Source organism: Xenopus laevis, chromosome 3S, assembly GCF_017654675.1.
Source record: "Xenopus laevis strain J_2021 chromosome 3S, Xenopus_laevis_v10.1, whole genome shotgun sequence".
In the NCBI taxonomy this organism is placed as follows: Eukaryota; Metazoa; Chordata; class Amphibia; order Anura; family Pipidae; genus Xenopus; species Xenopus laevis.
Genome location: NC_054376.1, coordinates 78,927,623 through 78,940,615, shown reverse-complemented (window position 1 = coordinate 78,940,615; position 12,993 = coordinate 78,927,623). Strand labels below are relative to the sequence as shown.

The 12,993-nt window shown below is 34.0% G+C and overlaps 1 pseudogene; it reads left to right on the top strand.

Annotated features, from left to right (window-relative positions):
• LOC121402039 overlaps positions 1 to 12,993 on the top strand; it is a 67,130-nt pseudogene extending 54,137 nt beyond the window's left edge.

The window sequence follows — 12,993 nt, the reverse complement described above, 5'->3', positions numbered from 1 at the left end:
CATGTCCAGGCCCTCATTTATATTCATAATTTGCAAATATTTCATAAATATATGATGGTGTTTGTTAAATTTAGCACAATATGGGTTACTGTTTGAATTCTGAAAATATGTTTTCTTGCATCGGACAGACTGAAGAATATCATAATTCTGTTTGTATAAAGTTGTGTACCGGTAAGAGATATGCGGCGATATCTTGGTACCCTAATACATGCCAGCATCCAATTCTGATAAAAACTGAACTGCAGGAATGTAGTAATATTTATGTACATTGTCATGAGCTTGTGTCAGTCTGTTGCAAGAGTTTTAACTGTAACAATTATATACAAGGGTCATCCACCTGTGTATGTTATGGAGATATTACTGATTTGAAATATAACATAATTATATTATTTTCACTATAATTCCTGGTATTGTATTCAGCAAATAACAACTTTATTTTTTAATGTAATAACATAGGAAGGGAGTATAATGTGAGCATATTTATATTTTAAATAAACCCTGCTTTCAGAATGCATAGCAAGCACAGTATTGAAGCTGACATTGTACCTTGTCTTGTGATATATCTTTTATACCAAATAATGCTTAATAAACTATGAAATTGTTTTTCTCTCCCCACAATAAGATTCTGTTTATTGGCGACTCAACTAACAGGGGCATGATGTATTATCTGTTAGAGCGAGTAAATGAAACACTGCAAGAATGGCAGAAGTCTCATGCCATGAAATTCTACAATATAAATAAAGGCAGAACAGCTATTAGTTACTCTCACTACCCACAGTTCTGGATAGAGGCCACAAAAAGGCCAACATTTGAAAACACATTGGAACAATTCATTTTTGAAAGGTATTCATCAAATATAGTCTTACAGTGTAATAGCTATAAAGATATACTTGTTCAATTTTCTGGTGAGAAGATTTAGAGTTTGAATATAAAGAGGAAACTGAAAATGAAAAAGGACAGTGTCTTATACATGTAGTAGGGCTTAAATACAGGATTGTATTGCAATAAAAGCCATACATTTAAAGCAAATTGACACAATTATGCAGTGTGTTTACGACTGATGACAGAGGAATTAACTCTGTCATCAGTCGTTAACCCTCGATATTCGACCGTCAAAGTAAAATCCTTCAACTTCGAATATCGAATGGTCGAATAGTCGAACGATTTTTAGTTCGAAACGTTCGATTCAAAGTTGAAGGTCGTAGTCGAAGGTCGAAGTAGCCCATTCGATGGTCGAAGTCCATATTCGACCATTCGAAATTCGAACTATTTTTCCTCTATTCCTTCACTCGAACTAAGTAAATGGGCCCCTAAAAGTTACCCATATGTCATGTTGATCGTTTTTTGCTGATAGTTCTGCTTTTGTAAGTAATTGTCACTTGAAGTTACTAAACCTGACTGTTTTGCCAACCTGACTGTCCCTTCTTAACCTGTCAGTTAGAGTTTCTAATGCTAACAGACTCCTGCCTCACAAATATGGCAGCCCCCTCATACAGGAACAGAGTAGTAAGAAAGGTAATGTAAAAGCATCAGGCAAATACTTTTATAGAAAAATTATAAATAGCATTCAAAGACAATGTTATGATAAAAAAAAAAAAAAAGGTTATTTTCTGATGTCAGTGTCTCTTTAATGTGTTCAAAGAGAAGGTCGTCCCATTCTTGGTGATCCTTTGTTCCCTCCAGGTTTATTTTCCAAACCTTTTCAAAGATGGACATCTAATGGCTTCAGACATACATATAATTTTTATTCTATATCAGGCACTGAAAGCTGGTCTATTATATCTCCGTCTGAGATATTTCAATTCCAACAAATAAGCCACTACATTTAATAAAGACAAAACACCTTTAAATCCCACCTATTTCGAAAATGTTTGCATTAAATACCCATACTCAAGAGGTTTAATTTCATACCTATATCGTTTACTTCTTGACATACATTCCCAAACTCCCTTATCTTATGTTATGGCATTGGATAAAGACCTCAACACTACCATAGATAAAGAAACCTGGGATACGATTTGGGAAACTACAGCCCACTGTTCCAGGAATATATTTCATTGCTGGAAACCGCATATAAAGTTCTCACACTCCGGTATATGGTCCCTTCCTGTCTACATAGAATAAACCCCCAACTTAGCCAAGAATGCTTTAGAGGCTGTGGTCTAACAGGTACGGTGATGGATATCTGGTGGAACTGTCCAAATATTCAAAGATCCTGGACTCGGGTATATACTATCAAATATTCAGTAACACAGGTCAAACTTAGGAAAGATCCTTTAAACGCTGTCTTAAATAAAAAGATATCCAACACCGATACCAATAAAAAGTCTTTGATAACTTTTATGTTTTTGGCTGCAAAAATTACAATAGCTAAACATTGGAAATCTCCTTGGGTTCTGTTTCACACTTTAAAGACAAGCTGAACTGGATAATGGTTAATGAAAGACTAACCAGTATACTCATTGACAAATATGAGAAATTCAAGATTCAACATTTGGGAACCATGGTATAGATATTCTTTCCCAACTACAGGAACACCTTCGATCCCCTGGTGATTACTATCTGTTAACAATATATACTGATGTTTGTTTGGTCATATTTTCTATTGTTTTCGATCAAGACTACTATTACTCTATAATTATATTTCACGTATTTTCCTCAAATGTGAGCCCATAAATTCATTATATATCGATAGTTAATGATACTCTGGCGACCTCACAGAAACCACCTTAGAACATGTATTGCATAATACTCATTTTTATTAAACATTACATGCCATCAAAAGTTACTTTTAATTTAATTTATTTATTTTAATTCATTCAGCCATTTTGCTAGACCAAGATAGGACCGAATCTATCTTTGTTCTTTCTCTTTCTTTACCTTTCCTTTATATGCAAATATTTGATGATGTTACATAAATGTAAAACTACTTTTTCACTCTAAAAATGTTAAAACTCAAATAAAAACTATTGAAAAAAAAGAGAAGGTCGCAAAATGTGTTTATTAGGCTTTTCATAATGTGGATTATATGGTGGAACAAAAACAGCTAACATTTTTCTGTATTATATAAAGAACGAGTTATGTTAATAGACTTGTCCATTAAAGGAAAACCATAACCCCAAACAATGTAGGTCTCTATAAAAAACAAATAGCATAAAACAGCTCATATGTAAAACATAGCTTCATGTAAATAAACATTTCATAATAAACATTTCTGTTAGTATTTGCCATTGGGTAGTCCTAAAAAAAATTGCCCTTTTAAGAAATAAGAGTCGCCCACTGGGATCCAATGAGTCCCAGTGCACACAAACAAACCAAAAAGAACCCATATATTTTGGGTCTCATGAGCCAATTAACTGACAAAATTCTGTCTTTTGCTCCCACTCTTCTTCCTGTTATAGTTACAGCTGCATTATTTCTGGTCAGGAGATCTCTGAAGGAGCACAGAGAATATCATAAAATAGGGGCTCATGAGGAAAGATGTAAAAGGGCAATATTTACTTAAATATATATTCCAGCTTATTATTTGGTATGTCACTAATAAGATTCTTTGCAACTTAATATGATGTAAACTATCTGATGTTTAAGTATTCATTTTGGCGGAATAGTTTTCCTTTAAGATGGCTCTGTGTTTTTGTATTAATTACTATTTGACATTCATAGTAGTAGCACTAAGGCAATTTGTAACTTTTATCTACCACAGTGTTTTTCCATATTGGTCTACCAATATAAAAATAGAGACATTTCAATTATGTTTGTTATCTACATGGAGCCATTTATCAGAGAGCAGACTAAATTAGCTAGAAGGGGACATATTTTATACTCAAATCAGATTACCAAAGCACATGCTCAACATTACAAGTTTTGCTGCTATTATTACAAATGAAAGCAAATCAAAGTTCAAAAACGTCGCTAATTACATTGCCTTAAATCAGCACTCACTGGATAAGGATATCCAAATAATCTAATAAAAACAGATGAACATGAACTAGTAGTTAATACAGTCAGTTTAAAATTTTTAACATTCATTCCAGGTTATTATTTATTCATCTATGCCTTAACCTATAATAAAGGTGTGCAAATACTGTTTCTTTTCAGTTATTACCACTTTACATTTATTTTTGCATTTTTGGGTTTCAGATCACAACCCCTCAATAATTCTCATATGACTGTGCTGGTTGTAGGTGGAGTCCAGTGGCTAAACTCAGACCACATGCAGATCATTCACAAAGTCCTGGATAGGTAAAGTCCAAGAGTAATGGTGTCAAGTAGCTTATATACAGCATAAGAATTTTGATCAGAACTATTGTGGGCATTAAGCTTGGGGCTGGCTGACCCTACTTTTATTTAAATTATGCTCACATAATATAAACTTTAGTAATGTCCAACTGAAGACAGATCAGTGCTGGATATAGAGCTTTGCAAGCTGACCATTATTATGCATTAGATAGTATGAGTCATAGCAAGGAAAGAATACAGCTGGAACTGCCTAAAGTGGGGCAACCCCCCACCAATACTGGTCTCCACTTAATTTTTTTTCAGTGAAAGTAACTGGAAACCTACTTATGTCAGAGAACAGACCAGCCAATTGAAGTACAGACACAGGTTAGACAAGCAAAGTCAAAGACAGACCAAAAGGCTTAGGACAAGGGGCATGAATCATGGTCAAAATTGGGATAATGCTTGAAAACAGGCACAACAAGGGCCAATGTGCCAAGAAATAGCAGCGAGGCAAGATTGGGCTAAACTCCCTTAGATAATCAGCTAGTCCCAAACAATCTGAACTGCACAATCTGACAGATTTGTCACACTTTATAGACAGTAACTATCACCTTCCCTAATTATCTGTTTTCTCTTTGAGATAATTATGCTATTAAAATAACTAATCAAGCATTTCACTCCAATGTATTCAATTCTAGCTCTAGGTACTTTCAACATCTTGTTTGCAGTCATTAGTCCCAAAAGGGCATATCAATTAGCACTATACAAATGAATGAAAAATCTGTGAATACCCAGAAATAGGTGATAATGAATAATATAAAACATATAAAATATATTACTGTACATAGACATGACAAATTCAACTACTGTAATGCTTATTCGCTCCAACAAATAACTTTCTCCATATAATGCATTGAGTGCTTCCAACCAAGCACAAATATATACAAGTATATAAACTCTCCTAGTGCCGACTTGCACATACATAAAACATAGCCAAATTCACATAAATAACGACATGATGGTATTTTGGTATTTTTGTTATTTAAGATTGCAAGGAGCTCTTGTCATACCCTCCCAATTTCAATTTTTACACTAGAGGGTAGATTTACTAAGGGTCGAAGTGAATTTTCGAAGTTTCAAACTATTTTGTGGGTACTTCGACCATCGAATAGGCCTAAATTCGGCTCAAACTGAAAATACTTTGACTATTCGACCATTCGAAAATCAAAGTACTGTTTCTTTAAAAAACTTCAACTTCGACACTTCGCCACTTTAAACCTGCCGAATTGCTATGTTAGCCTATGGGGACCTCCTAGAACATTTAGGCAACATTTGGCTAAGTTTTTAGAAGTCGAAGTGAAATCGTACGATCGTACAATTAAATCGTTCGAATCGTTTGATTCGAAGTACAATCAGAGTACGATCGGAGTACGATCTTTTGATGTTGAAAATACTTCGAATGTCGAAGTAATCTATTCGATGGTCGAATTTCGAAGATTTTTGCACTTCGAAATTCGACCATTGATAAATCTGCCCCTAGATGTTGGATTCTATACTGGGAAAGGTAAATTACTTTGGAATCTGTCACATTGTGGGAACCTGTAGCAAAGAAGAAGGCACAATCAGGAAAAGAGAGGGTATTGTTACACATTCAGGAAATGCAATCAGCAAATAACACTCAGGAAACGTACAAGCTGCCAATCAAGGTTGGTTTCAATAAGACTTAATACTGGAAATATTTTGGTACAGAGTGGTGTTCAGATTTATATTTAGAGCGGTCCTTTTATATGGTAAATGTTTCCTTTAATATGCTAATACATAAACATAATGCTGCTAATGTATTCCTTAGTCATTTTCTTAAAGCAAGTAATCAGGACTAATCCATGTGCTATGCTTTTGTTATTTAGTCACACAGGGAAAAGGCTGCATATGGGAATACTAAAGGAAAATCAATGCTTTTGAATAAAAATGTCCCCTTCCATACTTTATTCATTTTTTAAAATTCACTGTTATTACTCTAAATGCAAAAGTGCATTAAAAGTGGTATTTTGGTGTTAAGTGCACTAACATCTTATACCTTCTCAACTCTTACAAGAAGAACATAATTCAGACAAATTTTAGTGATTCTTCAGTATGATTAGAGGAGCTGTATGTCTTTTCCTCACTGTGTATTGTGCTCCAATATTACTTGTAAGCCCTTTCAATAGATGGATATTTTTACTAGGCAACTCTATAAACAGTCTGCTGGCCCCTACAATTTTTTAGTATGAAATTATACCAACATGATTTGGTATTTGCACCCATTTTCTCTTCCTTCAGTGTACACCCATGCATAAGGATGAGCAACTCAGTTCCATCTCCCCAAGACTGCATTTTTGGTCTTTTGTTTAAAAATGTATTGTTGATGGGCATTTTAGCTGCTGTAGATCCATTGGTGCATAAACATGTGATTTTTTTTATAATGCAAAAAAAGTACCATGGAAATCCAATATATCTACTTGATAGTACTAGGGCTCCATTTTATATCTGACCCTGTTCACATAATAATTAGTTAATGAAGCCTTTTGTAGGGAACCTTACACAACTGGCTGTCCTTAGGGACAGTGTTCCATCTACTCAAACCAGATTAAATTACAGTAAAACCACATATGGACTGTGGTTAAAACTGGCACGCTCTAATCTTGATTATACAATTCAAAGACATCTAAGGATAATCACATTTTAAAAATGATGATACACGTGGCCAAATGTAGTCATCCTGAATTCAAAGCAATTTGTTTTAGCATTCCATCTGAAGCATAAATTAGATGTCTAATATTAAACACTGTTTCTTTCCACATGGAAAACATATTGCATATCTTGATAATTGTAAAATCAATAGGGATGTGATTTCACCTACCAGTTCAGGGTATTCATTCATTATCAGCGGTATGTATGCTAGAAATTCGATTTTTACAGTTATTTGTGCATTTTCTATATTAAACTGCTTTTTATTTTACTTAACTGAACCATAAATGAAATGTTTCTATTGTATCAAATCCCTCCCAACATTTGTAGCTATGATGGTCTTAAAACTTTTCACAGTATTTTTCAGTTCCTCAGTAATTAAATTATGAATCAATTTTAATTGATCTCCTCTAATAATCTGTAAACTGGCAGTATAAACTCCATCTTTCTACTACTAATGCCACTTCTGATTGCCTTCCTCATGGCTTTCCTACATCTATTGTCTACTTGTAAATCATTGAGCATACAATTCCTAAAAAGGGATGAATCAAATCCAAGGCTTGGGGATTTGGATAAATCACAACTGACAATCTGCAAAATTCAGATTAAAATGTTTAGGGTCTGATTTATTATGCTGTGAGGTTTGGGTGAAATGATGTAAAACAGAAAAGTGAGTTTTCTCTAGTTGTTTTTTTTCTAAAGCAGAATTTTATCCCACAATTACTTTTCCCCCTCAAATTAGCTTTTTTACACTTGAGTTGGAAAATATCAACTGTTGAGAATTTTTTTGATGAGAAAATAAATTAAATTTCTTGGATTTTGATAAATCTATTCCTGACTGACTCTTTTTTTGTTGTTGTTATATGTCCTAATCGTTTTCCCTAACATTGATGTGTGAATTACAGATATAATTGCTATGACTTCCTGCTCCCCTTCTTGAAATAAATGACATTCACATTATTTTTCTTGACAACTAAGCTTGTACAACATATGTAAACTATGCAAATTCTGCAAAACTTTTTTAACTGAAGAAGTTTATAGTTGCATTCAAACTGCAGAGGCAATACAGAACAACAATAAGAGTCTTCTTTCATTTTGGATGTTACCAGAATGGAATATGAAATAATAAATGATCTATTATGGTTATGAAATATTTGTTTGAACAGCCAATATGTTGCTTTTCATTACAGGGTTAAAGTTTCCACAGGGTTAAACTCAGAAGGAAACGGAATGTCTTTGAAATCCTGCTTAAGAAAAATACCTGTCAGTATATTCCCCTTGCAGAAAATATGTAGCAAAACAAAACCATTATGGTTAAGCAGTGAGGTTTGTAAGAAAAAAATCTGCATTTAAGGCAATCAAGTTAGCTGGCACAGTGAAACTTTTATTGGGTACAAAGAAGTCAATAAAGCATGCAAAAATGCAATAAGACAAGCCAAAATAGAGAATTAAAAGGGCTTTGAAGTGTGGAGTAGAAAAAAATCCAAAATTCTTTTTTTAATATGTAAAAATTACAAGAATGACTCAAGAGAAGGTAGGACTATTAGCATCAAAGGGAGGTAAATTGGTTGATGAAATCAGGGAGAAAGCTGAGATTTTGAACTATTTTTAGTCTGTTTTACACAAATGAGTTTCAACTAATGAATGATTCATTTTCAATCGACCTAGGTAATTGTAAAAGTGGAATTATAGTTGTAGGTGTGATCTTTTGCTAAAGCATTTTATATATTACCACAAAGAAGGTTAGTGATTTACTTGGATGGAGAACTGACTGAAGGATAGATTACAAAGAACGAGCTTGGTATTATATAGCTTGGTATTATATTCTCTATTATAGCTGGTGATAGCAGAGAATTGGGCAGCAACTGACAAATTAAGTTTCATGTTGATAAGTGCAAGGTTATGCCCTTGGTTAAAATAAACTTTATTTATAAAATAAATGGTAGTGTGTTGGGGGGCCTCCTTATTTGAAAAAAAAAAAAGGATTGGATTTTGCGGAAAACAGACCATAAAACTATATGCAGTGCCAGTCAGTGGCAACTAAATGCAATAAAATACTCTCTTGAATAAAAAGGTCTTTAAAGGGCATTATAGGCAGATTGCTGAACGTTTTTATTCACATCAAAAAATTAAAAAAAAACCAAAAGGCCGCTCATTTAGACTTGAGAAAGTGAACTTAAATTTGAAGTAGTGCAAATGGATCTTCACAGTGAGGGTGGTGAAGTTGTGGAATCATGTGCTGGGTTATGTTGTGATGGCACATTCTATTAATGACAGTATATTAGTGACTTGGATAATTTCTTGGAAAAACATAATATCTGAAGTTACAGGGATCTCAATTAGTTAAGTACAATATACGTGAATGTAACAATAGATCTGTACAGTATGTTGGGTGGAACTTCAAGGACTATAGTCTCAATTTAAAATAAAAAATTTTTTAAGAAAATTGAATTAAATGTAAAATGCTTATATATTTAACTCTGCACACATCAGCATTAGTTAATTGTTAAAGCCCATGTTAATTAGGTTTCCAACAACTCAAAGGCAAAGGTATTATTGCCATTATAGACAAGTACAAATGTCAAACATTGGCTCACTTGGTGGTGGTTCTGGTGAGGAGTAATACTGTACAGCAATACTTCAGAGTTCCCTTGGACTATATATCTGAACCAGTGACTGCAGAATACAGGGCTGTGAAAATTGTTGCTGATGTAGTTCTAAGTAGGAATTTGGACAATGGTTATTAAAGGGATTATGTCATGATTTTTCGTTTTTATTTCTAAATTACACTGTTTACACAAATAATTCATTCTACTGTGTAAAATGTAAGTCTTAACTCAACAAGTGTATTACTTTGGTTGTAATATTGGTGTGTGGGCAGCCATCTAAAGTCATTTTCCCTGGCCATGTGCTTTCTGAAAGAGCCAGTGATGCACTACAGAACTGCTTTCTGACAGGCTATTGTTTCTCTTATTCAATTTAACTGAAGGAGTTGCAGTGGGACATGAATTTCTACTTTTGAATACTGTTCTTATATCTTATCTTATATATATTTTACTTGCCACTTAATGTTCAAGGTTGTCGACATTTTGTTGGTTTAAACTCATATTGTATTGGTCCAAACTGGTCTCAGCCTTTAGGGGCTTTTATGGACTCAATGATTTTCCTTACACCAATGGACCCAAGTTTTACCACTGCCATGATTAGCCCCATCAGGCAAAGAATGCAGTTATAATGTACGCTCAACATGCAGGTGCACTAATACAACAGAGGGGCACAATAAACATATTGTGAATGGTATGTCAATGCAATGCAAAAATCCTAAAAACATATTGCATGCTCATTAATGCACCTCCGTACTCTTCCAAAGGTCAAATTAATCACCTGAAATTACTTTTGTTTGCAGATAGGATTTTGTAATATTATAGTGTAATTTTTTCCATATGTGTTTTGTTGGCTCTGCTCTTTGTTGACACTAAAATGTCCATGTAACGTATCCAAGGTGACAAGCAAACACATTCCTGGCAATGCCTACTAAATATGAAGAAACATGCTGTGTATACACAGAACACGTCTTAAGCCAAATGAAATATCGTTCTTTATACACAAAATGCTGTTCTGCTCAAAGCTATATGTGGCACACAACTGCAGAACATTCTAATACATGTTTTTCTACCCAAGCATGTATTTAAAGGGATAGATACCTCTAAGCTCTTTTGGGCAGGGACCTCTTTCCTACTGTGGCTCTTACCACAGGGTACTTATTTTATATTTTATGTTGCCTTGTTCAATAAAGGTTGTGGCACACGCTGCTATTTGGGGAGATTAGTCTACCTGCAACAAATTGGCTCTTCTTCGGGCGACTAATCTGCCTGTAATACCTTTTTGCCTATTTGCCAGCGGGATGGCACTTAAATCACTTAAACTTTTCGAAGTCGCCCGAAATTTCCTTGTGAAGCAACTTCAGGCGATTTTGGAAAAACAAAGTGATCTGAGTGCCATCCCGTTGGCGATTTACATTCTAGCCGGCGGGAAGGTATTGCGAAAAATTAGCCGCCCGAAGAAGTGCTGGTGCTTGAATTTAATAACTAAAGTGCAGTACAAGAATGTCAATAAATTAAATTGATAAATAATTCTAGTTAATAACCAATAATCATGGGATTCGATTAGAGCACCAATTCATTTAAGAATTCTTATTAGGCTATTAGTACCAAAATTCTAAAATTCTAAAGTGCTCTGCAATACTTAAATCCACTTAGAGCGACCAATTCATTTAAAGTTAAATAAATAATTTATATCACAGATCTTAAGTGCTGTGCAATGTTTAATAAATTACACCCCAGCACCAATTCATAGAGAATTCATCCATAGTCTAATTAATTAATACCAAAGAATCTACAGTGCTCTGCAATGCTTAATAAATAGATTTGATTCCAAATGAAAGTGATATATAGATAGAAAAGGAGTCAATCGTTTATGATTAATGGAAAAAATTATGGCCACTTGCTCAAGTTCAAGAAAACAGTTAGAGAAGATGATATAAAAAATGCTGGAGCTGCCCCAAAAGCTGCTGCCTAGTAGTTTCTATCCCTGGTACACCACAAAGCTGGAGAAGGCAGAGTAACCGTGACCGTGGTCTCATAATTTACGCTTGCCCTAAGCTGTGAAGAGCTAAATTAGCCTGAAAAACCACAAATCATCGGCCCCTTGGAGTAGTAGATAAAGAGAGAATAGGAGAAGGTTGAACTGGTAATCCACCAATATAAAACATTGATATAGTCAATGCTAAAAATAAAATATAAATCCACCTATCATTGCTGTTATTTATGATATGTCATTTAAATGCAATGTATCATGTGAGTGCATATTAAACTTTTCAAATGCTCTTTGCTTTTATTTTATACTTGTTGTGCAGATTTTATGCATTGATATATTTCTCATCTAAATGTAAACTGGCAGACTGTGTATAGTGTATCTCTCTGTAAGCTCAGCCTCCCTAGTGAATAAGAAAGAAAGAAAGATGGTGAGCACCAGTAGTGCAGATTAGTTTTAATTTGCTTTAAAATATACTCATAAAGGTAGCCTTATTATATGCGTATCACAAACAGGCACATTTAATGAATCCTGGATTTGGTGCATCCGTGAATTATAGTATTAGTAAAGTGGCCCTTAACCTCTTGTTTTTGAGTAAATAAAATATGTTCACTTATTCACCAGACCGCTTTCTGTATCTAAATATCAATAAAAGTTTTTTTTTTCCACCAGAGTTAACCAACCTAGAGTAAATTACACTTTGCTTAAATACATTACAGGACCTCATTTATAACAAGAGAATTGGAAAATCTATCATATTTATTTCTAACTTGTGCATTTTACAGGTATGGCATCTTATATCCAGAAACCTGTTATCTAGAAAGCTACACATAACAAGAAGACCATTTTCCATAGAGTCCATTTTTCCGTAGAGTCAATTTTAAGCAAATAATTCTTGTTTTTAAAAATATCCTTTTTCTGGATAATGGGTGTCTGGATAAGGGTTTGCATACCTTGAACTTGATGGTAACTAAATTGCATGAATTCATATTGGTGGCAAACCAATCCTATTTGGGCTTATTTAATGTTTAAATTATTTTAGCAAATTTAAGGTATGGAGATCCAAATCATGGAAACGTACTATATTCCAGGTAATTGGTGCATTTTGACCTTAACTATTCCTTTTGCTGGTTTCTTTTTCTTTTCTTTTTTTAAACAAAAACATACTTTTCAGCAATTATTTTTATGAATTTTGTAAGTGGGAAACATTCCTACAAGCAATTATGGGTTAGCCTAATTATTTAGAATAAAGCCAATCATTTTAAATTAGCCTAATGATGGGCAGTAACTCAATAGACGCAAATAAAACATTTATATTATGACAACCTGCTCATACTAAACTTTGCAAAGCAGTTTGGTTATGAAGTAGTGGACACTCTCAGCATCATAATGGGATGCTACAAGGAATTCATGCAAGGGAAATGCGGGTGCTATTTTCATGAGGTGTTTTAA